Source organism: Mauremys reevesii, linkage group 2 (assembly GCF_016161935.1).
Source record: "Mauremys reevesii isolate NIE-2019 linkage group 2, ASM1616193v1, whole genome shotgun sequence".
Taxonomy (NCBI): Eukaryota; Metazoa; Chordata; order Testudines; family Geoemydidae; genus Mauremys; species Mauremys reevesii.
In genome coordinates, this window is record NC_052624.1 from 92,396,452 (window position 1) to 92,423,616 (window position 27,165).

The 27,165-nt window shown below is 41.8% G+C and overlaps 1 protein-coding gene across 8 annotated transcripts in view; it reads left to right on the forward strand.

The window, feature by feature from the left end:
- Positions 1–27,165, forward strand: part of POU6F2 (POU class 6 homeobox 2) — a 337,461-nt gene that overhangs the window by 245,722 nt on the left and 64,574 nt on the right. The gene's annotated exons all lie outside the window — the stretch shown is intronic.

Sequence of the window (27,165 nt, forward strand, 5' to 3'; positions counted from 1 at the left end):
CCAAAATATCTGAAAGCCCGAACTGGGCCATATGCCATCAGGCCAAAAGTTGAAGAGGACCTGGAGTGCCTGGTCACAAATGGAGTCCTAATACCAGTTACCCATAGACCCTGGGCAACTCCTGTCATTCCAATAGTGAAGAAAGATGGCTCCCTCTGGATTTGTGGTGATTTTAAAGTCACTGTCAACCCAGTGTGGTGTGCAGAGCATTACCTGCTTCCCCGCATCGATGAGCTCTTTGCGGGACTGGCTGGGGGACAAAAGTTCAGTAAAATTGATCTGAGTCAAGCGTATTTACAGATGCACATCGATGAAAAGTCCCAAGTGGTGTTGACTATTGTGATGCATAAAGGGCTTTATCAATACCGTTGCCTACCCTTCGGAATAATGTCCGCTCCTGCCCTGTTCTAGAGGGCTATGGACCAGATCTTGTGTGGCTTGCCTGGAGTCCAGTGCTATCTAGACGACATCCTGGTCACCTGGAAGGAATGAGGAGGATCACCTAAAGAATTTAGAGGCTACCCTACAAAGACTGGAAGAGTATGGCCTATGAGTCCGCAAAGACAAGTGTGAATTCTTCCAGCCCTCTGTTGAATATTTGGGACACATCATTGATGCTATGGGTCTTTGTAAAGCCCCTGCAAAATTTAAGGCTATTGTGGAGGCTTCCCCTCCTTGAAATGTTAGCCAGCTTTGCTCATTTCTAGGACCATTGAACTATTATGGAAAGTTCATCTCACAGTTAGCCACACTGCTAAAACCACTTCACAAGCTCCTTGGGCAGAAAAAGGCCTGGAAGTGGACTGAAGCCTGTGATGTTGTATTTAACAAAACTATGGATGTATTGCTAAATTCTGAATTTCTGACACATTTTGATCCATCCTTACCCCTACAGTTGGCCTGCAATGCCTCCCCTTATGGAGTGGGAGCGGTCATGTCACACATTATGCCTTCAGGAGAAGAGAGACCTATTGCTTTTGCTTCATGCACTCTAAGCAAAGCAGAAAGTAACTCTGCCCAAATCGAATGTGAGGCATTGGGAATCGTTTTCGGAATTCAGAAGTTTCATCAGTACCTGTTTGGGCAGAAGTTTACTCTTCTCACGGACCGTCGGCCTCTGACTTCAGTTTTTGGACCCCACACAGGCATTCCCCCATTAGCAGCTAGTCGTATGCAACATTGGGCATTGTTGCTTTCAGTGCACACAGATGAAATCAAATATCGGAAATCCACTCTGCATGGCAATGCGGACGGTCTCTCAAGGTTACCGTTGGCAGTCAAACATCAAGATATTGCCCAGAAGGAAATCTTTTACTTTGATCAGGTAGAAAATACACCCATCACCGCTACTCAGGTAAAGAAGGCAACTCATGTTGACCCAGTATTGTCCCATGTTATGGGCCTGGTGATGCATAGAACATCTTGACGAACCTCTCCAGTCTCACCCGACCTTGTTACCTACAAGTCCGGCAGGACGGAGTTATCGATCCAATCTGGTTGTTTGTTGTAGGGAGATGTGTCATTATCCCACCACCACTGAAATCACAGATGTTGGAACAGCTACATTCTGGTCACTGTGGAATAGTGCACATGAAGGAAATTGCACAAAGCTATTTTTGGTGGCCTGGATTGGACATTGCTATTGAAGAGAAGGCAAGAGCTTGTATGTCATGTCAAGGTGTGAGGAATGCACCCCAGTGGGCACCCCTACACACATGGGACTGGCCTGAAAACCTGTGGCAACGTATTCACATTGACTTCACTGGCCCCTTGAAGGAAGCATGTTCTTGGTGGTGGTAGATGCTCATTCTAAAAGGCCAGAAGTCTCTATAACGCAGTCCAATACTGCAGAGAGTATTATCCAAAAACTATGAGGACTCTTTAGTCGTTTCGGTCTGCCAGAACAACTTGTGAGTCACAACGGACCGCAGGTCATCTCTCAGGAGTTTCAAAATTTTATGAAGGCAAATGGGATATGCCACATCACTTCAGCACCATATCATCCACCCACCAACGGATTAGCTGAAAGATCTGTGCAGACAGTGAAACAAGCTTTGAAATTGGCAAGGGGACAATTATCCATTCAAAAGCGTCTGGACACCTTCTTATTATCCTACAGAAACACACCTTATGCTACGACCAAGGCATCCGCGGCCTTTCTAATGATGGGATGACAGCTGCGCACTTGCTTTGATCTGCTGAAAGCTTCTGAACCCCAACAAATTGTGCAACATCAGCAGCAATATCAAGTCATCAGGCGTGCACCCTGAACCTTTAGCCCAGGACAGCAGGTTTTGGCTCGGAATTATACTTCTGAAGCTAAATGGGTCCCTGCCACTGTCATCGCTCAAACAGGACATGTTTCCTACACAGTCCGGATTGCAGAGGATCTCACCTGGCGGTGACATGTAGATCAGCTGTTGCCAGGTCATACCAGTCCTCAGGCACATCTTCAGATGAGTTGCCTGACTTCACCACTTCCAGCAAGACACCAAATCAAGAGTCATCTGTTCCTGATTGTCCCCCTCCATTATTGCTGGTGGCTGAGATACCCCTCTACCCGGAACAAGCTGATACCACATCCTCACCCATTCACGCTATGAACCCTGAGCCCATTATCAGGCCTGCACCCAAGACACTTTTGGGTGCATCATCACCAGAAGTCTGCCATAGTCCACCTAGAGACAGAAGGCCTCCGCAATGGCTGGATCTTTAGCTAGGGTGAACCCACGGTTAGGGGGCAAAATAATCCCCAGAGTTTAGCCAGGAACGGAGGCAGTCTACCCTCCTTCTCTAGTTTAGTGTTTGTTTTATTTAGGGGATATTCTCATTAAGGGGGGAGGAATATGTTGTGTATTTGAGTGTCATGGTAATAGAACCTTGTTGTTGCTATGGCAACTGAGTTAGATTATTAGGGGATAGCCCAGCCATTTTTGGCTGGTTTGGTTAGTTCAGTGTGTGCCAATAAATGACTGCTTTTAAGGTTTACCTCTCTCTGTGTCTCAAGTGATTTCTTCCTAAAACTGCTGCCTCCAAGGAGACAACACCTACAACTTCCTAAAGGGAATAAATAGGAGAGACAACATTTTTCCTTGTGTAGTATTCTGTTTTGTTCATGATTCCTACACCTGTTATAATTAATATTTCCATCCATAATCATCCCTTATAAGGAGTTCAGTTACATCACCAAAACTGGTCAATGGCTCAAACTGGCCAAGGGAGCACTGCTCAATATGTTCAATACTTGTCAATATTCATTGCAAAATTAACTGCCTTAGTCTGTATGTTGGTGCAGCACCTCTGCCAGCCCAACAGCATGCTGCACTTACTCCCTTCAGCTTGCTTCAGCTTATTGGAATGTCAGTAACGTCTCTCCATGCTCAGCCATCCTACTGGTTTCATACCCTTCATTCACTTCCACACAAAAAAGTGATGATGACGATGTGTTTGTATTACAGTAGTGCCTAGAAGCCTCAACCAATATCAAGGTCCATTGTACTAAACAAGCACAAAATCTGAGCTCGTCCTTTCCCCAAAGAGCTTAAACTCTAAATAGGCAAGAGAGAGGAAAGAAGTATATTATTGCCACTTTACAATCTGTTGTAAAACACACTATCATGTTGCACTTGAACATCCCCCTGTAGATCCTTGTGGCGCACTCTAAAGGTACCTAGTTCACATTAACGTAGCCTACATGACTACCTTTTAGAGCACGCCAGCAGGGTCTATGCAGAGCAGCTAGAGTGCAACACACTAGGGTACTTCAAGAATCACACCCCTTTGGCATGCTTTGCCACGCATTTAGACAAACCATAAGTCACAGACAGATTGACATTCCCAAGGTCACACAGGAAGTCTTGGGCAGACCTTGGAGTTGAACCTAGATCTCCTGAGTCCCAGTCTCTAAAGAAGGACCAATCTCTTTAAGAAGTGACTTAAACTATGTTTCTTAATAACAGGTCCTATATTAAAACGTTACAAAAGTAAAAAGGCAATTTCTTTACCTTTCAGTTTGATTAATGGATTCCTCACTGCCTAACACTAAAACAAGTTCTGTTTATAATATACAGTGTTTGGATCAATTTTCCAGAAAGTAATGATGGGGGGTAGAGGGGGGAAGAACTTCTATTAATTCAAGATAGATTTTGCTTTCTTTTTTGGCTGATAACTCCTAGATATCAAATGGATGTTTTTTTCAGGGGCTAAGGCTTGGCACAGTGGTGGGCCAACTAACTAGAGACAGTGCTATATAGGTAATGTAATAGTAAAACAAATTGAGTTTCTAGACCTTCATGCACTAAGAAAAGCAGGAACCAGAGAGGAAAACATCCATAGTGTTGGTTGGTTCGCCTATTTGCTTGCTGATCAGCACATGAACCCTATTTTAGATGTGATGTGATTTCTACCTGAAATAAGCTGTTTATGGTGTTCTTTGAGCTATTACTGTTTGAATGCTAGTTTACAAAGTTCTTGAAAGATGTCTTCATTAAAGAGACATTCAGAAGATTGTAGGATTGTTTTGTGTTTTCTCTGAAATGGAATGCGATTTCATCTGCATCTGGCTGATTTACTCAGTGTAATTTTGTTGCTTTGCTTTTGAACATTTTATGAACTCCCAGAGAGGGAGACTATTGACCCCTTCTTTAAAAGTTTGTGATGAGCAGATATATAAATATTAGTCCTATTGTTAGTAATAGTGGCCATAATAGGTTTAAATTCAGCTGTTCATTCTAGGAGATTAAATCTTTTCTTTACTCTTTTATAAGAATAAGTAGAGCTTTACTGGAAAGACCAGGGGTCCGGATTTACTGAGTCTCTTTCCAGTTGTGATATTGGACAATATGGTAGTTTTAAAAGAACTACACTACTACAAAATACCAGTGATGTCAATGAAGAATGGCAGAGGTTAGTCTTTTTAAGAATTATTTTTAATTACAGATCATTTTGAATTAAGATATTAAGATTTCAAATGGGTGTGCCTTAATAGGATACCTAAAGGTAGAGCAGTAGTCCCATTCAAGTAATGAGACTTAAGCGCATCATTAAAGTTAAATGTATGCTTAAGAGTTTTCCTGAATTGAGGCCTTAGACATTTAGGGCCCGGTGAAAATACCATCTGAGGGTATGTCCACACTATGGGATTATTCCGATTTTACAGAAACCCGTTTTTTAAAACAGATTGTATAAAGTCGAGTGCACGCAGCCACACTAAGCACATTAATTCGGCGGTGTGCGTCCATGTACCGAGGCTAGCGTCGATTTCCAGAGCGTTGCACTATGGGTAGCTATCCCATAGCTATCCCATAGTTCCCGCAGTCTCCCCCGCCCATTGGAATTCTGGGTTGAGATCACAATGCATGATGGAGCAAAAACAGTGTCGCGGGTGATTCTGGGTAAATGTCGTCACTCAATCCTTCCTCCGTGAAAGCAACGGTAGACAATCATTTCGCACCCTTTTTCTCTGGATTGCCCTGGCAGACGCCATAGCATGGTAACCATGGAGCCCGTTTAGCCTTTTGTCACTGTCACCATATGTGTACTGAATGCTGCTGACAGACGCGGTACTGCACTGCTACACAGCAGCATTCATTTGCCTTTGCAAGGTAGCGGAGACGGTTACCAGCCCTATTGCACCATCTGCTGCTTTGGAAATTGGCGATGACGGTTGCCAGTCATATTGTACCGTCTGCTGCTATCATGGGTGCTCCTGGCTAGCCTCGGTGAGGTCGGCTGGGGGCGCATGGACAAAAATGGGAATGACTTCCCAGGTCATTCTCTTCTTTATGTTTTGTCTGAAAATAGAGTCAGTCCTGCCTAGAATATGGGGCAAGTCTACTAGAGAACCAGAGAGCACAGCCGCTCAGGGCCAGAGCCCCAGATATCCTGCAGAAATGATGAGCTGCATGCCATTCTAGGGGGTGCCCCAGCAACAACCCCACCCGTTGCTTCCCTCCTCCCACACCCCTCCTGGGCTACCGTGGCAGTTATCCCCCCATTTGTGTGATGAAGTAATAAAGAATGCAGGAATAAGAAACACTGACTTTTTAGTGAGATAAAATGAGGGGGAGGCAGCCTCCAGCTGCTATGATATTCCAGGCAGGACATCTCCATTACTCATTAAAGGGTGGGGGGGATAGTCCAGAATCTCCATTAGACATGAAGGGGTGGGGGGGGGAAGGGAAGAGGAGCTCAGCCTCCAGCTGCTATGATGAGGATGGTTACCAGCCCTATTGCACCATCTGCCAGGACTGAATCTCCAGGACACAAAGCTTAAAGAAGGGAATGACCGGGAGTCATTCCCATTTTTGCCCAGGTGCCCCCAGCCGACCTCACCGAGGCCAGCCAGGAGCACTCACGGGATGATGACGAGGACGGCTATCAGTCATATTGTACCGTACCGTCTGCCACCGGGGAGGGGAGAGGAGAAGATGCTGCTGTTTAGCGCTGCAGCACCCCGTCTACCAGCAGCATCCAGTAGACATACGGTGACATTGAAAAGAGGCGAGAAACGATTTTTTTCCCTTTTCTTTGGGGGAGGGGGTAAATTGACGACATATTCCCTGAACCACTGGTGACAATGTTTTTGACCCTTCAGGCATTGGGAGCTCAGCCAAGAATGCAAATGCCTTTTGGAGACTGCAGGAACTGTGGGATAGCTCGAGTCCTCAGTCCCCCCTCCCTCCCTCCATGAGCGTCCATTTGATTCTTTGGCTTTCCATTACGCTTGTCACACAGCACTGTGTTGAGTCCCTGCTGTGGCCTCTGTCTATCATAGCCTGGAGATTTTTTCAAATGCTTTGGCATTTCGTCTTCTGGAACGGAGCTCTGATAGAACAGATTTGTCTCCCCATACAGCAATCAGATCCAGTATCTCCCGTACGGTCCATGCTGGAGCTCTTTTTGGATTTGGGACTGCATGGCCACCTGTGCTGATCAGCGCTCCACGCTGAGCAAACAGGAAATGAAATTCAAAAGTTCGTGGGGCTTTTCCTGTCTACCTGGCCGGTGCATCCGAGTTCAGATTGCTTTCCAGAGCGGTCACAATGGTGCACTGTGGGATACCGCCCGGAGGCCAATACCGTCAAATTGCGGCCACACTAACCCTAATCCGACATGGCAATACCGATTTCAGCGCTACTCCCCTCGTCGGGGAGGAGTACAGAAATCGGTTTTAAGAGCCCTTTATATCGATATATAGGGCTTCATTGTGTGGACGGGTGCAGGGTTAAATCGGTTTAATGCTGCTAAATTCGGTATAAACGCGTAGTGCAGACCAGGCCTAAGTCAATGGACAGACTCACAATGACTTCACTAGGCTTTGGATCAGGCACCTAATTGTCCATTTTATGGTCCTAAATGTTGATGTGAGCATCCCAGGGAGGAAATTGAACATCCTTTTAAGGCACCCATATTTGAAAAGTGCGTTGTGATGGATCTGGAACTGCTCTGTAATTTATTAATACTGTATGTTTGCTGGATGAATATGTGGGGCTAACTCAACAGAGGACTGTGTGGGAAAATGGACAGAAAGGCGAAAATGGCTCAAAATAAAACACTACTCAGCAAATATTTGAGAATCATTAAAGGACAGTACCAGAACTATTGGCTTTATGGATTCTCAATCTCCTGCTGCACCTACAGGCCTGGCTTGGACCAGATGGGCAAAATCCTAGGAATACAGAAGAACTAAAGAACTCTGGGAGGATTAAAAGGAGTCCTCTGTCAAGAGAGGACTGTAGCTTTAAAGGGGAACCAGACTGAGACACAGGGACCCACTAGGAGTATCTGGTGAAGTTAGGTCTGCCCAGGTTACCATCAGGGGATGATAGAGCTTTAGAGAAGATAGACGTGTGTAGACTTTATTGTTTTAAAATCCTTTTTCTCTAAACATTGTGTTCCTACTGCAAAATAAAGAGTACTTTGGTTTCCAGAAGGCTGTCTGATCACTGTATATCTCTGGTCACCGACTCCTAAAGGGAAGAACTGCAGGTGTCCAAACTCAGTTGGACTTGCTGGGTAATCACAGTTGATATGTACGGTACCAAGTGTGGGAGAACTGCAAAATTCCACCTCAAGATAGGTAAAGGCCTAAAGACCTAAAACACGAGGGGATGCATTCAGAGAGACTAGAAACAGGACAGGCGGGCTGGGAAGGAAGAAGGATTTCCTATCCCATGAGTATTTCCAAGATTTTGAACACTTTCCCCAGCCCTAATGAGCATAAAAATTGAAGTCTCAAAAAAGTTTGTGAACCAAAAATGCAAAATAATTTTTGGACTGGATCAATCAAAACGTTTAGCTTCAATTATTTTGAAACTTTTTATTCCGACCTTTTAATTTTTTTGACTTTTTTTACTATAAATTAATTCAGATTCCAAAATAAAGAATAATTTCATCCCAGTTTTGAAATTTATTGAAACAAAACAGTGCAACAACTACAAAACTGCTTCTTCAAAATTTTTATGAAATGGAAAATACATCAAAATTGATCTTGTCCCACAAATGGTTTTGATGAATATGCATTTTCCGACAAAAAGGGTTTAGTCAAAGAATTCCCAGCCAGCCTTAGCAGCTATCTTGGTAACAGTGACACAGGCTTATTGTATTTATTTTAAAGGCTATTTTTAAACAGGATGTAGACTTTAGTGATGCATTATCACACGTTTTTCTTCTTTTCTAATGTAAAATAGCCTAGAATAATTATCCCGCTATTTTGTAAAACTAAAAATAACACTAGCAAAAAAGTGTGTAAATTTATTCTGAATGCTTTTAAAATCCCTGCATATAGAATAAAGGCTCATCTCTTACACAGTTGACTTATATATGCCTATCATCTTTTCCCCTAGATCCTCCACACAGCAGGATAGGTGTGTAGGCTGCATGATATTCAGACAAATGTCAGAAATACATGACTGTTTTGATGTATCCGTATTTTTCTCTCTTCTATCCCTAAAGCTGGATTTAGTGTTTTTATGATGTTGTATATTGAGAGTCTGATTTAAAATAATTATTCCTATAGTCATTCCTGTGATGCTGCCTCTTTCTTTATGTTCTTCCCTCCCTTTCCCACCAAATGTTGATGTGTTAGAATTAGTTATTTCTTTTATTTGCTCAGTGATGCTTTGCGTTTGTAAGTATAATTCAAGTCCTGTAATTTTCTTTCTCTTTGGTAAGATTAATCTCTATATAATATTTTTTACTTGTGTTCCGCTTGGATAATGGGAACTTTCCCAAAATGTACATACAATACTTTTTTTGTGTTTTCTTTGATATATCAGATCTGCTATATTAGGTAGTGGCCTATATTAGGCTGTTATTCTTTAGTTAAAATTTATAGAGCAACCTGCATCTAATACGCTTCGTGAGCACAAAAGGATTTTTATTTGCCCTTGTGCCGTTCTTTCACACATATATATTCTTGCCCTTTCGGGGCTCAATCCTACAAGATACCGAGCAACTTCTGGAGATGTTGAACACCCTCAATTCCTATTAAAATCAGCTCCATACAGGGACTGGTCCCAATGTGAATTATTTATTTATAATATTTTCTGTTTGTTGTCCTTTTGCTGCCATTACTTTTTGTAGTTCTGATTCCAGATATTTTTGATATAGGGTTGCTTACATTTTCCCCAGGTGAAGGAACCACAGCTTTCCCCTCTTTGTATTATTAATATATTCTATTATATTGTTTATTCGTTTGTTTATCTACTTGTTCAGATTTTTAAGTTGCTGGATGTAAAATCATGGGGCCTGACTCTTATGTCACTGATGTTGATGTAAGCCAGGAATCACTGCTGCGGTAAAGGAGGGCTCCCCCTCTGCATCCAAGCTCTTACAACCTTCGATGAGGCAGAAATCGCTCCAACACACAGATTGTGAAGTGGTTGTAGAGTTTCTAGTCCTCAGTTGCCAGAGATGACCAAGATGTGTTGCAGCGGGGAGTTTAATAAGGTAGAAACCTCCTGGTTAGGGAGTTCTTCTCTAATTGCTCCTTAAAGCATGGCTCTTTATGTCCTCACTCTACACAAATATATCCCAGCACCTTTATTAGCATGTATAGAACATCAGTCTTATTTCAGAGCCCAATAAAAGGAGTAGGGCATAAATCCCACAGGCCAGAAAGGAACTTGACCTTCATCCATCAAACAGTTTCAACTTCCTCTCCTGCCTCAGCTCCTCGGTCCCTGATTCAGGCACCTCCTTCCCCTTGGGCTCTGGTCAATTCTTACATGTGATGCCAGATTACAAGTATCCCAAGCTCAGTTGCTTGCTGGGCCTGTCCCCTAGCCCTTAGTTCATCTCCTACATGCCATCCTGCACAGTCCCTTCTCCAATGGCAATCCATCTTCCCGCTGCAGGATAGTTGGCAGGGGAAGTAAGGGCAGGATTTTATTGCCAGCTCTCCTACCAACCAGGGCTGTGGGATGGGTGTGGTTTGGAGAGATGGTCAGCTTCTTCTGCGTGCCCATCCCCAGGGCTCTGGCAGCAGGGCCAGCCCCTACAGCACTGCTGCTAATCTACAGAGTGGGGGCACCAAGCTTCCGTTGAAATCAGTGAAGTTACATTGCACTAAAACTGGTGGGAGACAGAATCAGCCCAGTGGAGAATGAAGACCTCTATCCACAGAACAGACACAAGGGAAAGTGATAAAGTCCCCTTCCCCTGCTAAGTCAGCACTACCCTTTTTCTGGAGAAACCATTGTGAGGGAGGATGCCTCAGTCTCTATAACCATTCAATCCCAGCTCTCTGCTGTGACTACAAATCTGAGTGCCAGCTAGTGCCAATTATAAACGGTTTTGTGACACTCTGCAGTTTGGCTGTTGTGGGTTATTTGAATTTTTTCTGACTTTCTGTTACTTGTAAGAGCTGTGTGAGGAAGCTCATTGATAAAGTATGTGGCCTTTTCTGCACGATGAGGTACAACGATAGATCTACAGCTTAAATCAGCGTAGTATGAATAAGGATAATTCATTATAAACATATAGGTTGATAAAATCAAGGTTTTGTGTCTGACATTTACCGGAAGCATTTCAATAAACAAAGAGTCAGAAGAAGTGAATGGATTTAGTGTGGGTAGAAAGATTCAGTGGCAAGTTGAACAGCTGATTTATCTCATGACGTGTCTGGACTGTTAATAATAAAATTAGTATTTTCTGGATAATATACTTATGTTGTCAGGTAACAACCTCAGAGAGAATACAAGGCTTTCATTTATTCCGGAGGTTCTGATAACATAAATCAGCAAGTGAAATCAGTTATATATAAACAGCAGCTGATGCAGACGTGTGGTACAGACTGAAGTCTATCATATGTGAAATACAGTGCAGCCTCCAATAGGCACCCCACCCCTGTTTTAGGAAACCACTTTGAAACGTCCAGTTCCAATTTTCATTACAATTTTGTTTGTTTTATTTAGTTAAAGTCCATCTCTATTAGATGACCAACTTTTACTAATTTCTTGGGTGCTCACTCACCCGCTCCCCTCTCTGTACAAACATGCCCTCCATTGACGTTGCTTATACTTATTATTTGTATTCAGGTAGTGCCTAGGGGCCCCAGTCAAGATGGAGACCCCTTCTGCCAAGTGCTGTGCAGTGCATGTTAAGGGCTGGCCCACATACAGATGTGCACTGAAATAACGAAATTCATTTTGTTGCACGCCTTTTGTTATTTGGGGCAAGTGTAGGTAGTCTAGCCCAAAGGTACAATCTAAATAGATAAGAAATACAAAGTGTGGGAGAAAGGGGGCATTCTAATACCTATTTTACAGATGGGAAACTGAGGCACAAAGAGATTAAAGTAACTCAGCCAGGGTCATACAAGAAGTCTGTGGAAGATCTGGGAACTGCATCTAATTTCTGGAGCCGTAGGCCAGTGCTTTTTATCACAAGACTGTCCCTCTTCTCGTGTGGTGTCTGAACACAGTTCATAGAAATTCACTGTATGGAAAGTTTTTCATATTCACACTTTAAATGTTAATTTTCTAACCATGAATTTTCCTTTTAAATGAACTCAGTGAAAGGCTTGTGCAGCTTTCCCAAATGCCAGTGAGAAGAGACTTATTGCTGTCACAGGCACCAATGAAAAGATGGTTTCACTCTCACTAGTGTAAATTACTGAGAAATGAACTTGTAATTACTGTATAAAGTATCCTGTTTCCAACCTGCTTTAATATCTATGAAGTTTGCAATTAATTTTTCAGTAGCTATTGTCAAGGAGTCAAATTCCAGCCCACAGTTAGTGGATGCAATTCTGTTGACTTCCATGCAGTTGCATCTAATTACACTGATCCATGGTTCTTAGAAAGGGAATCCATTTCTGGAGCTTGTGTGTACCATTGAATGGAAGAGCAGAGGGCTACATCTGACTTCAGTTACACTGGTGTAAACCCAGAATAACTCTGTTAAGAATTATTCTGGGTTTACACCAGTTTAACTGAGATGAAAATCAGGCCCAGTTAGATATTTGGAGCTGAATTTGTGGCCCTGCTCTATTTCCTTTTGCACCTCTGGTGTGGCACAGAGGGAAGGGAAATCTATCATAAAGCTCTGCCTGGGGATACCCCTGTGTGGGGAGGTGTAAAGCTGGCAGAGATGACTCTTGAAGCCATTGTCACAGTGACAGTAGCTGGACAACCTGTAATCTTCAGCTGGCATATGGTCCCGAGAGGTCAGAAAGAGAATAAGGGAGTCATAACTAGCAATCACCTCTCTCTGCTATACCAGTGCAAGGTGGGCTCAGCAGAAAACATGGCTCTTAGAGTCATGCTAGAGAAACAACTTTTGTATTAGCTTATAATGTAACTTTTATTTTTCTAAAGACTGATGCTATATAAGAAAACATTAAATCATTGGTTTCCCAGTAATACACCGTATATATAGATCTGCCAGTTCTTCTGGAACTTGGGTCCTCAAGCATCTTGTTATGGGTTGTCTGATGGGCAACGTGGCCTCATGTGGTTCAGAAAGTAAACTTAGTGGGGTTGTGTGTGTCACCTGCCTCTTCTTTATTTGTGGCCTCGGTTTCTGTTCTTTGAACAGCATATAAATTGCATCTACATTTTAATCAGGAAGATAGACTTTGCTAATCAGTGTTGGGGAAGGGAAGGTAATTAAATGGGAAAAGACTGTACCTGCATTTCTGTTCAATCAAAATATAGCTAATACTACCGCAGTCTTGCAGTGCCAAACCCATCCAATAAGCGATTGTTTAGCCCAATTCCAGGGATCTTCCTTGCAGTTATTGGCTGACGTTTGAACCTGGTAAAAATGGGTGCAGCTCCTTTGAAGTCAACTGAGTTGTGTTTGTTAACACTACATCTGAATTTGGCCCCTTCTCTTCTGCAGAAAACGAGAGTTAAGCACTGAAATAGTTTGAGATAAAATCATGGCCAAAGGGATTTGGAAAGGGCATTATATGCTCACAATAGGAGTCATTTGCCTTTTTTTCAGAACGTTTCCTTGAGGTTTTTCCAGGACCGTGTTCTGCTCTCAGTTTGGAGAGTGGAAATGGGTGCATATACTATATTCTAAGGGAAGCATTTTTACTGTTATGTATATATAAGTAATGTCTTTTTCTGCCAAAGCCTGCCTTCATTTAGCTCTTGCAAGCATAACTGCAGTGGCCCGAGTTCTTCTATGTCCAGGTTTCTAAGGGTGAAATCCATAGGGAGATAATAATGTATTTGCGATATTTATAGGTATAGTGCCTCTCACATATTTTCTTTCTTGAAGGACTAGAATCTGCTTGCGGATGATTCTTTTTAAGGACTAGTCTGTAGGATACTATTCAAATCAAGCCAGAAAACACCCACAAGGATGCAGAAATATGCAGAAGGGACACATAGACTGTAAATTAGGGAGAAGTATTTCTGTGGTCCATGTGACAGTGACCCCCTGCTGATACATGTAGTGAGATTTCCCCACTGACTTACCCCCGTATCCGGCTGGTCACAACTCTTGTGATGTTTGGTGTAAGTTATAGCAGCTTCCCCAGGCTACCTGGAATGTCTCTTCAGGGGGGAAGGGTAGCTCAGTGGTTTGACCATTGGTCTGTTAAACCAGGGTGGTGAGTTCAATCCTTCAGGGGACCATTTAGGGATCTGGGGCAAAAATCTGTTTGGGGATTGGTCCTGTTTTAAGCAGGGGGTTGGACTAGATGACCTCCTGAGGTCCCTTCCAACCCTGATATTCTATGATTCATGGCCCTCCTGCTCCAGCCCCACCTCTGGCATCCCCCTCACACCAGTCCACAGGGAACAGCCTTTTGGCCCTCTTCTGCAGTGCCTGTCCAAAGGGAATCATTCCCCAACTGGAAATGAGGCTTTTAGAACCCCTTTATGCTGCTCCAGCTCTTTTACCCAGCATAAAAGGGACTAGAACAAGGAGGAGTATCTCACCTAATGGGCCTGATTCACATCTCTCACCGGTAATATAAAGGCATATCTTTTTTTACTTCATTGGAATTATTTCTAATTTACACTGACATAAGTGTGAAAAGAGGCTGGTCTTATATTGGGAAAACCTGATTCAAGAAAAACGTCAGTGTAATCAGCTGATTCCAGAATTTTAAATGAAAATGCCATCCTGTGTACCTCTGTATAGGAAGTCAAGGGACCTGATTCTGATCCCATTTATACCTGTTTAAAGCTAGAGTAACTCTACTGACTTCATTGGAATTACTCCAGATTTACTCCAGTGTGAGGGGAAATCAGAATCAGGCCTCAGAAGCTTGAAACTTATATTATTTTTAGCACAAAAATCCTTTGTTTTGTAATGCACAAAGAGTGCCTGAAGGGACCATAAATATTTTGTGAATCTGGTCAATAGATAAAAGTAGAAAATACTTAGAACATGAAGAAATTCATCTATCTATCTACTGACAGTGCCTTATGGAAGAACAAGAGTCTATGTACAATAAGGCAATAATGCGGGATTTAATGAAAAAGTTACAGCTTTTCAGGTTGTTAGCTGAGCTGCTGCAGAAAAAGATGGTAGGTAGTTTTGCACATGTAGCAGAATTTGTTGGGTGAATGTCTGTGAGTAGATCTTCTCTGGTAGTGCACACAGCTGAAATTATTATAAATGATAATTATAATGCCATCCATCTGTGCTGTCAGCCATTAACAAATACAGAATAACTTACGTATTATTTCTGAAGTGCAGACATTGTGTTCGACATCGCACAAGACAGAGAGAGACAAGGGCCAATAATTTGCCATGACTTATACCCCATGTGACTGCTTTAAGATCACAAAAAATAATTTACTTCTGGCATGAAATCATTAGATTTTAAATGTATCCAATCTGTTTGACTGTCAGCTAACCACAATCAGAAAATAATGCTAGAACAAGCCTCATATTTAGGATATGATCCTGCAAAGACTCTTAAAGTTAATCATGTGCATAAGGCTTTGCAGGACAGTGGCCTTAGATTGTAAGATCCTTGGACTAGGGATTTTATGGCGAATTTTCTATAACTCATCCTTGTATGTCATATTTTTGTACTGCTAATAGCAGTTGTTCTTTACCTCAAATGGTAGGGGACTCTGCTTTTGGAGCGAGAGGATCTCAGTTTTATCTGCTTTGTTGCAATGAAGTTGTGCATGTAGCACAGTGTTAATACTGTAGCAAAGTCTTAGATTGCAACAAACAGTTACTCTATGTACCTTGAACAGTATTTCCATTTGCTATTGTCAAATTTCATACTGTACATGTGACCAAATCATTAGATGACATTTTAATTTTGCAAATGTAAAATGTATACATATTCAGCTTTGAAATGAATTAGGAATTAATACGGCAACACCACACCCTTATGAACACAGATTTTACACAGATTTTACTGTTCTTTACTGTTCTTTACTGAACACCTAGATGGCAAACTTAATTTGTCATCAGGTCCAAGACTGCAGGAAAGTAGATGAGAGAAAGGAGATCAGAGTAAAGGAATACAATGGAGAAAAAGCCCAAGGATAAAACAGTGAATGAAAAAGAGAATGCAGCTCTTAGGGGAGATATGGGGTATAGATACAGTTGTGCAAAAAATATTAAGCTTCTAGGAACACTGATAGAATTAGAATAGCTGGTAAACTGTGTTCTGTGTACCTCTCAAAAGAACATTAACAAAACTCCACCTGGAATTACCTTACTGTTAAGGGATGAAACTGAGCCGGCCCCAGCCCTGTGCAGCATGGCTAATAGAGCTCTGACAGTGCTGCATTTGTGTCAGGACTTACATCTCATTTTGGTAGCCGGTTGCTTGCTGACACCAGATCAGATGGAAGTGACTGAGAAGGAGGGTTCTCTGCAGAAACATGTTGTACGTGGCTCCATTACAGCATTAACCCTTCGGCATTTCTTCTTCTGTAGAAAACTGTGGTGGGGAAGGTCATTGTCATGATAGATATACACTCAGTATCATTTTACATGTACCTTTATGTACCGAGATTGCTGTTGATGAGGATAACATATCCACCCATGTATGTGTGCAGAAGCTGTGGATTTTCTGTGTTATAATTAATCCTGTCTCTATTCAGGGCATCTTAATATACTCTCCAATATGTGAACACCCTGTATTATAGTTAGAGCCAAACTAAACCTTCTAGCGGTGGAGGCAACCAGATGTTGCTGCATCAGAGAGGCAGTGGTTGGAGGCGTTATACCTGTATACGGCAGAGGCAATCATGTAATGCCTTTGTTGATATTGGGGGAGAGCATGCTTATAGGCCTTCATTGCTCCATCTTTGGAAAACGAGGAGCACATGTTCCCCAGGCATTGTCCAATGTATTGGAGACAGAGAAAGGTCATCTACCCACCCCTCTCTATACCACCTTGGCTGAACTAAACGATGGCTGCATCCTGCCTCAGAATGTTACTTGGGGAAGGAATTCCCAGCATCCTCGCCTTTCTCCCTGCCTTCACGCAGGTCACATGTTCTGTGGTAGCCGCAGCTTGGCTCTTATAAGTGTTTAATCAGATTGTGATTTTCATTCACAGGGCTTCGGGCAAACCCTTTTGTCAGTTTTGTTTTGTGTGGGTTTATGCCTCTCAAGTTTTGTTCTGAATTTTGAGATTTGAATGAACCCAAAAATTCAAAGCAAAATTCAGCAGAAATTGAGTTTCAACTGGTTTCCCACCACATTGCACATTTTCCACCCCAAACCAGTATTTGGAGATAGGCCTTTTAATGTCTTTGACACCAGGTAAAGTTTTTGTTTAATTTTGCTCCTGTGGATATGTCTTGTGGGCAGCAGCTCAGCACCTGATACTCCTGGGGGAATTCTGCGCCACTGCGCAATGCAGAATTTTGCAGAAATTAGCATTGTGCATGCAGAATTTCCTTTCCCCCTACAGAAATGGGCTGCAGTGCTGCTGGCCACCATTAGGGACCGCTGGACCCGGCAGAGCCCAGCTTGCACATAAAAAACACTGCTGTGGGGAGGAGGAGGGAGCTAGAGGGTTCCTGGCAGCTGCAGTTCCCCACATACCCTGAGGGAAGGAGCGGGTGATGCATAGGGAACTCTGTGCAAGCCTGGGACTGAGCATCAGGCTGTTTCTCCCTCTGGATCCTGGGGGTCTGGGGTGGAAGAGGGTGGGTGTCTGGGCACAGCTGGGCTCTGGGGGGAGAGGGGGCAGGTGCCTGGGCTCTGAGGGGGAGATGAGGCAGGTGCCTGGGCAAGGGGGGGGCTCACAGCTGGGATTGGGGGGAGAGGGTATGAGTATCTGGGCCAGGGGACCCCGCGGCTGTGCTTTGGGGGGGGAAAGGGTGCAGGTATCTGGGTCAGAGGGCCCCATCACTGGGTTCTGGGGAGGAGGGGTTTGGGGTGTATTGGCTGGGGGACACTGTGGCTGGGCTCTGGGGGGGGAGGGGTTGTGGGTGTCCGTCCCCCCGACTTGGCACAGTGCGTGGGGGAAGAGGCCAGAGAAACAGGAATTAGGTTGTCATAGGGGTTTCGTTAACTTTCTACTCCTGGGGGAATTTTTATATATCTGTATTGTTACAGACATACTTGCTGACAGGTATTTTGAGATAAATTACCAGAATAATTGAAACGGGCATGATTATATAGTGTTACTTTGACAAATAAGATTTGCAGAATTTTGCAGAATTTTAAAATACTGTGTGCAGAATTTTTTTATTTTTTATTTATTTTGGGTGCAGAATGTCCCCAGGATTAACCTGAGAAATTATTCAATTAGAGAGACTGAGTTGCAGATTCCACAAGGAACTGCGCCCGATCCAAAATACACTCCAGCTTTGAGGGAGTAAGGATCTCAAATCAGATGAGAACTTTTTGGTTGGCCCCTATCTTTACCAGCAATTGGCCTACGGGCACTCAAAACTTATCCCTAGTGTGCTTGAATCTTGTCCCAGGTTTGGCAAAAATAAGTATGTGAATTTTGGTGAACCTGAATTTGGAGCTGAAGCCAGATAAAAGGGACAGATTCCCCACAGCTCTAGTGTTAGAGTGTGATCTTGCTCTTGTTGAAGTCAACAGAAGTTTTCCCATTGGCTTATGTGGTAGCAGATCCATTATGTGAGATTATTTACATTATAAATGTTATATTCCAAGAGTGGAAAACGTAGCAAAGATCTCATCACATCATCCAGTTTATAATCTTAAACCAGGGCATTGTCTGACTTTCTTGTAGATTTCATTTATACAGGTATGTCCATATAAATTAAATGGAAGTTCTGTCTCTCACTCTCTCACACACACACATGCAAAGGAGTGAATAATCCTGGATTCTCCATAATATTCTGCTTTGTGAACCAGTCTTCAGTGAAATAGTGCAGAGCATGTGTGTATTTAAATAATGAGTTGTATTACAAGGCAAAACATTTCAGAAAGATTTACTCAGATATCTAGACATAAAGGATGACATTTTCTCAGTGTGGCCTCTATTTGCATCCACATCGTTTTTGGCACATTATCACTTGTGCCTGCAAATCATCAAATTTACATGTAGACATCCCATTTGTACATTTAAATTAAAGGCAAATAAATGATTTAGATTAAAGGAATTAATTTGTTGTGTCTCTTGTGTGACACCTTGCTACAGCCAGATTGCTGAGACTCAAGTGCCAGCCTCTTATCCAGGGGGACAGATGGCAATTTCCTTTTGATGAGGATTCATTTTTTTGGTAACAAGGGAGCCCTATGGTAACCATTTTTCTTGAGTAGAAAGAATCTTTCAGAAGTTTGATAAATCATTCTAAAATAGGCCAGCTTAGGAATCAAGGAACTGCAGTAAATTGAATTCAAGTGATTCTACCCTCTTCAGAAAGTTTAGGAGATTCCCTTAGCATATATTCCTACTATGTATGTCAACTACTTCAGAAAAGTATAGAATTGTGGTACGTACCTTGGTCCTAATGCTCTCACTAACACTGGTGTAAATAAGCAGTCATTCCGTTGTAGTCAGTGGAATTACACTGGTGTAAAAACCCCTGTAAGTCAGGGGCGAGTCAGACTTCTTATGTTTACAGTAAGCTTATGCCACATGTAAGGATGAAATTTGGTTTTGAAGAAAGTGGTTAACCTTAAAGGGCCAGATCCTTAATTGGGGTAAAGAATGCAGCTCTAGTAACATAAATGGAACCACACCAGTTTACCCCGATGAAGGATTGGCCTGTAACAAATAAGTAAATTTAGACATCCAGGAACTTACATTATTGTAGATAGGTGCCCAATGTTGTCATTTTAAGGCATTCTGTCAGCTACTATTCCTAACTCCTTTTTTACTCTTCCAGTATCCATGTAGCTGCCTGAAGATATATATTTACTTTCTTTTCTAGTTTTGTTCTTTTCTATTTGTCAAACATAAGGCATAGTCGGTCCTGAGAGGGGCTGAGGACTCAGCTCCCCTGGCAGGACTGGATTCAAATAGTATTCCTCTTCCCAATTCCCCTTCTCCGCTTTTCTCTTCTATGTTAAAGAAGCAAAGATCAACGTGGCTGGAACGATGTCCATTCACTTCCCTGTTCATGCACTATCATCTTCATCATTCATATCTATAATAGGGGGCAGAGCTGTGGGAATGGTGCCTGTTGTTTAACTGCTTTGCTGTTGATATCACATACACAGCTTTTTTTATAACCTAAACTCAGGTTGTGGATTTGGGGTTATGATTCCAATTTGACCACATTAGACATTCTACACCTTGTTTATAAAGATAGTTTGGTCATTTTTGAGGCATACTCCAGTGTCCATGCTGCATAAGTGATACCAGGATGCACATTAGAGCTGTGTTCTCTCCAGCACCTCAGGTCGTGTCGCTTTGCATTGAATCAAGTCATGTCACATCAGCAATATTACTATCAGTACTTATTCCTGATAGGCAATTCAGCGTAGATTTGGACAGCAAATATCCCAGCCACAATAATTGTATATAATGAGCAGATTAAGTATCCCTAGCAAGTCTGTGCCTTCAGATTTCAATACCCAATTTCTACCATTTAGGCTATTGCATATATCTGAATGTGTATTTACATATAAATATTTTATAGATATGTGCATATGTTTAAATGTCTGTTTTGGCTGTACAGAATTGTTGTTGTCGTCTACAGTAACTTGAAAATACAAATTCAAACAATTTTAAAATGTATATGTTTCCCTTGATGGACTTTAGCAGTATAGATATATAGTATAGTTATAGGCCTATCATGTAAATCTTTATTCAGACATTTTTTAAAATAACAAGTGTTGACAGGTTGTTTTCAGATTTGGGTGGAAAAAAGGTTTGCTTTCCAACATTTACCTAGCAAGAGTTCATCTTCAAAGAGTAGTGCAAATTTAAATTGTATGACAACCTTTTTATTAGACAGTCTACACCATTGTTCATTTAGAAATATAAAATGTTGTAATTATCCCATTATACAAAATCCAAGAAAGGATTTTAAAAAAAGAACAAAAATAGCTTCACCTGACATTGCTAGGATTTAAAATGTACAGGGGTCCCAAATGTCAGACTAGAGTGTCTTTTTGTACATTTAATTTATTTTATTTAATTAATTAGATTTACATTTTGTGCTCATCAATAATTTTCTCTTGAGGTCAATGTATCTATATATACACAACACCTCTGAAAATGAGGCTACTTTGGTTTAGGAGCCAAACGGTGAAGTAAGCTTTGGCACCCAGGTTTGAAATTTATGATTGTAAAACTCTATAAATGCTGAGTGTTGCTATTATTAATTATTATTATTTATTTATTATTTCTACAAGAATTTATCTGGAGCTTATCCCTGTGACACTGAGGTGCTTTACAAGGGCTAAGCTGAGACAACCTGTAGTGTCTTTATGAGATTCTATCAGAGATTTTTAGATTTTACAGGGAGCCAGGTTGCAAAGTATTAGTGCCACGTATATTACAAAAATTAAAAATATAAATCTATGCTCTAGTCAGATATTTGGGAGCAGAGTCAATGGAAGTCGCACAATTTCAAAGGAAGTGGCAGCTGCTCAGTACCTCTGTGGACCAGGTCACTTTTATTTAGGAGCCTAACATCAAAAGTATGTCTACACAGCATTTTGGAGCAAGCCTCCCAGCCTGGGTTGACACACGGGCTAGCAAGGCTCACACTAGTGCTCTAAAAATAGCTGACTAGACAGTGCTTTGAAGTTGTGGCTTGGACTGGAGCTCAGGCTTTGAAGCCACCCCTCTACCTAGGCTTCAGAGGTTTGAAAAATCGTGTCCTACCTGTTTAAGGTATTTGAGGTATATGAATAATTATATTGTTACTATAAATGTGTTAGTTATTATTAAAGATATACTGATTAGTAAAGCAATGATGATGATGTGGGTAATAACAATAATGAAGACACAGCAGAACTTCCATGCCAACCCTAAAACAAACTCTTCCCATTCATCTGTTCCATAACCCAGTCAACCTTAATCACACCTTTTCTTGCATGCTTCCCCTAGAAAAAAAAAGGGAAAATAGGTGAGTCTTTCAGTGTGCTCTCAAGGTCACACACAAAAAATTTCTGAGCCCTGGCATAAAATGCAAATGGCCTTCAGTTATGGCAGTGCTACTAGAGCAGGTGTCATTGTAGTAAACTTGTGATGGCCTTGAGCCAAAAATTTCCGTTCCACATTCAAACTTCTTAACAATACAGATAGGAGCCTGCCACAAAGTTCTTACTGAAAGTCATTTCTGAACTCATCCCAAGCTCTGGGGATGTTCAGATCCAGGATTTGGTTGGGTGCCATCTAATAAAGCATGGATTGTTTATTATTTTAAACAAATACCTTTCAGTGGTTGGATATTTTATTGCCAGATGCATGTGAATGTGCCAGATCAAGGTTACTTCATTGGCTATTAAAACTATGAAGTTTCTACAGTAATTTCAGATTTAGATAGTGACCAGAAATGTGAGAGTTTAAAAAGCCCACCTAGGAAACAAGCAGGCTTTTGTAGCATAACCATTCAAGCTGTTACTCTATAATATACCCACTCCTTCAATGCTGCATTTAAGTGAAGTCTCCTCACCCTTCACCCTTTTCTACAAATAGTTGAAAAACCCACACATCCTTATTCTCCTCATCTATTGATATTACATAAAGTGATCATACGATAAAATTGACAGGCCTAGTTTTTGATACTATGCTTCAGTATCCTGAAATGTCTTGGTTTTTCATTTCATTAATCAAACCATTTGCATTCTTCTTAATATTTGTTAAAGAGGCATTGCTTTACTTAGTAGAATTTCACCTTTGTTTACCAGTGCAGTGGAATGAGCGTACACTATGATGAACACTTTGGAGTGAAAAGTCAAATGAGTGTACATGCTATCACAACTGATATTTTGCTCAATGTAAATAAAAACACTTGTTCAGATTATCTTGATAAATTCATTCGGACACCACATTACTGGAAAAAATACTCTATCACAGGGAATATGCACAAGTTGCTACCACAAGGAGTAGGCACGTGTTGCTGTTGAGTAAGAAGCTGGTGCTAACGACACCAGCACGCATTTTTTAAAATGCACTTTTTAATGAGTATTTCCAAACACTACAAAATGTTACTGCAGAAGAGTACCAGTTTACTCTCTTAATTTTACAGCATTCTTTTAATAATGTAGTTCCATTGACTTCAGTGGAGTAACTCCTGATTTACCCTAGTGTAAGAGAGAGCTCAGAATCAGATCCATAGACTTTTCTTTCTGAGAGGTTAGATTTGGGACATTGGGAAAATGTATTGAAGCAACTTAGATCCTACAGGGCTCCTCCTCATAAGAACTTCAAGATAATTTCATTAACAGGCACTGGGGCACTCTTGAGAAGTTAGGCCTGTCATTTTAAAGTATGCTGTCCATGACCTGCTGCTACAGCTGCTGCTTTGAGTGGAAGCAGAAACTCAGGCACTGGAAGTGACAGCTCTGAAGAGCCTCAGCATTCTAAGTGAAATCACTATTTAAAAACTGAAACTAATACTGAAGAGTCCTTTAATGGGATCTTTCATAATATATTTCTATCAATAAGTGCTCCCAAGTGCTAACGTCTGCATTCAGAAATAGCAGAAATCTCTCAAGCCGGAGTTGGAAGAGGCTAATGGGTATTATTTTAAAATTAGAGCAAGGTATAATATGTCAGATGTTATCCTGTTGTCCAAATAATTAGGATACACTTGAGTCCTCCATCCCCAATTTCCATCAAAGTTTAGAAGGAATCAGTTTGTGAAAGTTTGAATCTCTTGCAACAGCTCCTGAAAATAGTCAAAGGAAAATCTATTATTTTAAAATCTGATTTAGGGGCAGGTTGGGATATTCATATTCACATTTGGTAGAACCTTATAAAGCTGGTCTGAAAGCAGATTTTCCATCCTGTGGAAACAAAGCGAAGTTTTGGAATTTATTGCCATTACCATCAAGACAAAACAAGAGACCTTTTGAAATGTTTCACAAAAAACAAGACAAAGGCTTCCCTCCCCAAACCCCCCCCCCAAAAAAATAGCCTGGTGATTAGAGTACTCCCTTGAGAATGTGGGACACCCAAGTTTAAATCCCTGCTCTGCCTGATTTGGAGCATGGACTTGAACCTCCCACATCTCAGGCAAGTAGGCCAACTTTTTGGGAAAGACAAACACACCTCTACCTATTCCCCTTCCCAGTGAAGATTCCACTGGAATCTTCCCATGAAAACTTGGTTTTGATGAATCAGCATTTATCATGGTCCCCCCACTTACTTATCCAACTTCTCCACCATTATCTACAGGGCAGGCACAAAGATTTGGATTGATCTTTAGGGGTAAAGCTAAATGAAACAGACGCATTATCCTATTGTATTACATGTTTCAGATTATTACAAAGTATAGCTGCTCCAAATCAGTCTTCTGTATTCTGCCACAGGGGTCGTGGTCCCTGCACGGACTGATTGGAGGCGAGAGTTGACGTATTCTCTCTCATTCAGTATCAGAAGTTTGACTCTTGCGTCCAATAGCTCCATGATTCCAGCCTCCATCGCCCACTTGTTAAATTTTCAAACAAGCAACTTTGTGTTTTCTCCTTTGCTACCCCTCTCACATGGGATGTGCTTCTGTAACCATGTTCTGTAACAACATCAACTTATTATCCACCTTCAAATATCTCCTTAAAACTCTCCTCTAGTGTGCTGAGGACCACTGCCTGTCATCCTGAGCAATATTGTCTTCTTGTGGCCTTGTACTCCCACATTGGGCCGTCTGTATCCATGTATTGTCTTTTGTCTTATACTTCGATTGTAAACTCTCTGGGGGCAGGGATAGTTTTTCCTTCTGTGTTCCTACAGTGCTTTGTACAGTGGGATCCTGGTCAGGGCTGGAGCTCCTAGGCTCTATGCTAATATGAATCATAATAAATAACCTGCTTTTCTATCTCTGCATTCTTAGATGAGGATGAGAAAATGTAAAAGTGAATAAATATAATTTACTAAAGTAGGCAAGTTGTCTATATTCTGCTCCCACACATCTATGGAAATTATTTTTAAAAAATGAAATGATATATCCTCAATGCTGATAAGAAACTTCATTATACATATTTTAACCCATCGCATAATGGATCAATGTCTCATGTGATATATCAGCGGAATTTAGCTCAGTGTTCCTAGCAGCAATATTCCAGCTGTTTGAGAGATTTGTTTTTTTACTCCAGGTGGGATGGTAAAAAACCCAATTCTATATCCCTTTTACTTCCTGAACATATTTTTGGGGCACATATCTAGGACCAGAATAGATCGTGTACTTGTTGTTACAAAGGGTTTTTGTTTTTAATAAACCTTATTCAAATAGACATAAAAACAGAATGAAGGCTAAACAGGATTTATCATCATACATTTTCTCATCTATGGCATTTTCTCTTTAACCCACTAGAACAGTTTGGGGGCTGTGTAACTGGGTGTCTCTTCAGAATTGGGGAGGAGAAGGGGATTCCAGTCTTGGGCTCTAAACAAACAAATGAGGCTCAGGTCCATGCAGGGGTGCTGGAACAATTTGTATAGTGAAGGTTCTGAAAGCCATTGAACCAAACTGTAAACTCTGTATATAATGAAAACCACATCAAGCCATGGGCTGCTGCCGCACCCCCAGCATCCCTAGTTCCAGCACCTATGGGTCTGTGCCCTGACCTCTTTTTGCCACCTTTTCCAAGATCATTTTCTTCACCTCCTTCCCACAGTACAGTACAGCCTACCCAATCCTTTATGTTTCTTCCCTCTTTGCCTGAAGGAATTTAATACCATCTGGGTATCTTCCCTCTTGGTGCAGAGTAAACCCCCTTCCCTTCTTGTAGATCACCCATCATCATAGTGTACCACACTTTTTTATGTCTTTATCTTAACAATACCCCTGTGAGATAGGGAAGTGCTATTGTCCCCATTTTCCAGATGGGGATTGAAGCACTGAGAAGCTGAGTGACTTGCGTGAGTCTGTGGCAGAGCAAGAAATTGAATGTGGGTCTCCCAAGTTCTAGGCTAACACCTGAACCAGCCTTTCATCTGGTTCAGAGATATTCCATTCCAGAAAGCATGTCTCTGACAGATACCATCTAATCCAGGGGTCGGCAACCTCTGGCACGCGGCTCGCCAGGCGGGCCTGGCGGGCCGGGCCAGTTTGTTTACCTGCTGCATCAGCAGGTTTGGCTGATCGCAGCTCCCACTGGCCGTGGTTCGCCGTCTCAGGCCAATGGGGCGGCGGGAAGTGGTACGGGCTGAGGGATGTTCTGGCTGTGGCTTCCCGCCGCCCCCATTGGCCTGGGACAGCAAACCGCGGCCAGTGGGAGCCACGATCAGCCGAACCTGCCAACGTGCAGGTAAACAAACTGGCCAGAGTATTTACCCTGGCGAGCCATGTGCCAGAGGTTGCCGACCCCTGGTCTAATCTCTTGTACCAGTCTGTTTCTCCAACAATTCTTCATCACCAGAACATTCTCTAGCACTTGTGGCTTGGTTTATATGACTAGTACTAGTCATAGGACATCTGAATCCCCAGTGAGACACTTTCCTCTGTATTTAAACATGTAATTGTTCTTTTACAAACCCAAGTGTTGCTTAGAGTGTTCTTATGTGGGATTTGGACATTCTGTTGAGATGACCATTTGAAAATTGGTCCATCAGTGAAAATGTTTTATGCATGCTGTGTTGTATAGTGAGCATGTCATTATGGCAGAAGAAGTGAAATATGCCGACAGCTGGAGAATTGTATGTGAACCCTGGAATTAATTATTCACAGACAAAAACAAATAACTATATCAATACATTTTCCTTGGTTTTGCAAATAGAAAGCTGTGGAGATGGTTATTCATTTTCAGTTGACATCCATTTAACTTAATCATAGGGTCAAGTTCCAGACTGTGATTTGTGTTTGTGTTGACATATATTCCTTGAATGTATAAACCGGTAGAAGCAGTGGGTTTTTCTCATATTTGGGTTCAGTAGTTGAGCTGAAGTAACACTAAGCAAGAAGATTTATTTCTAATCTTAATGGCAAAACTTAAGGTCTGATCCCATTCCCTTTAAAGTTGAAGACTGAACTTTCATTGACTTCACATAGATGCTAGATTTGGGTACCTAGATTATGCACCTAAGAAGGAAATACAAGTATAACTCCGAACAATAAGACAAGTGTGTTCTTCGGGACAATGGAATTTCCTCTGGGATTCTTAGATACGTTCATTGTCAAA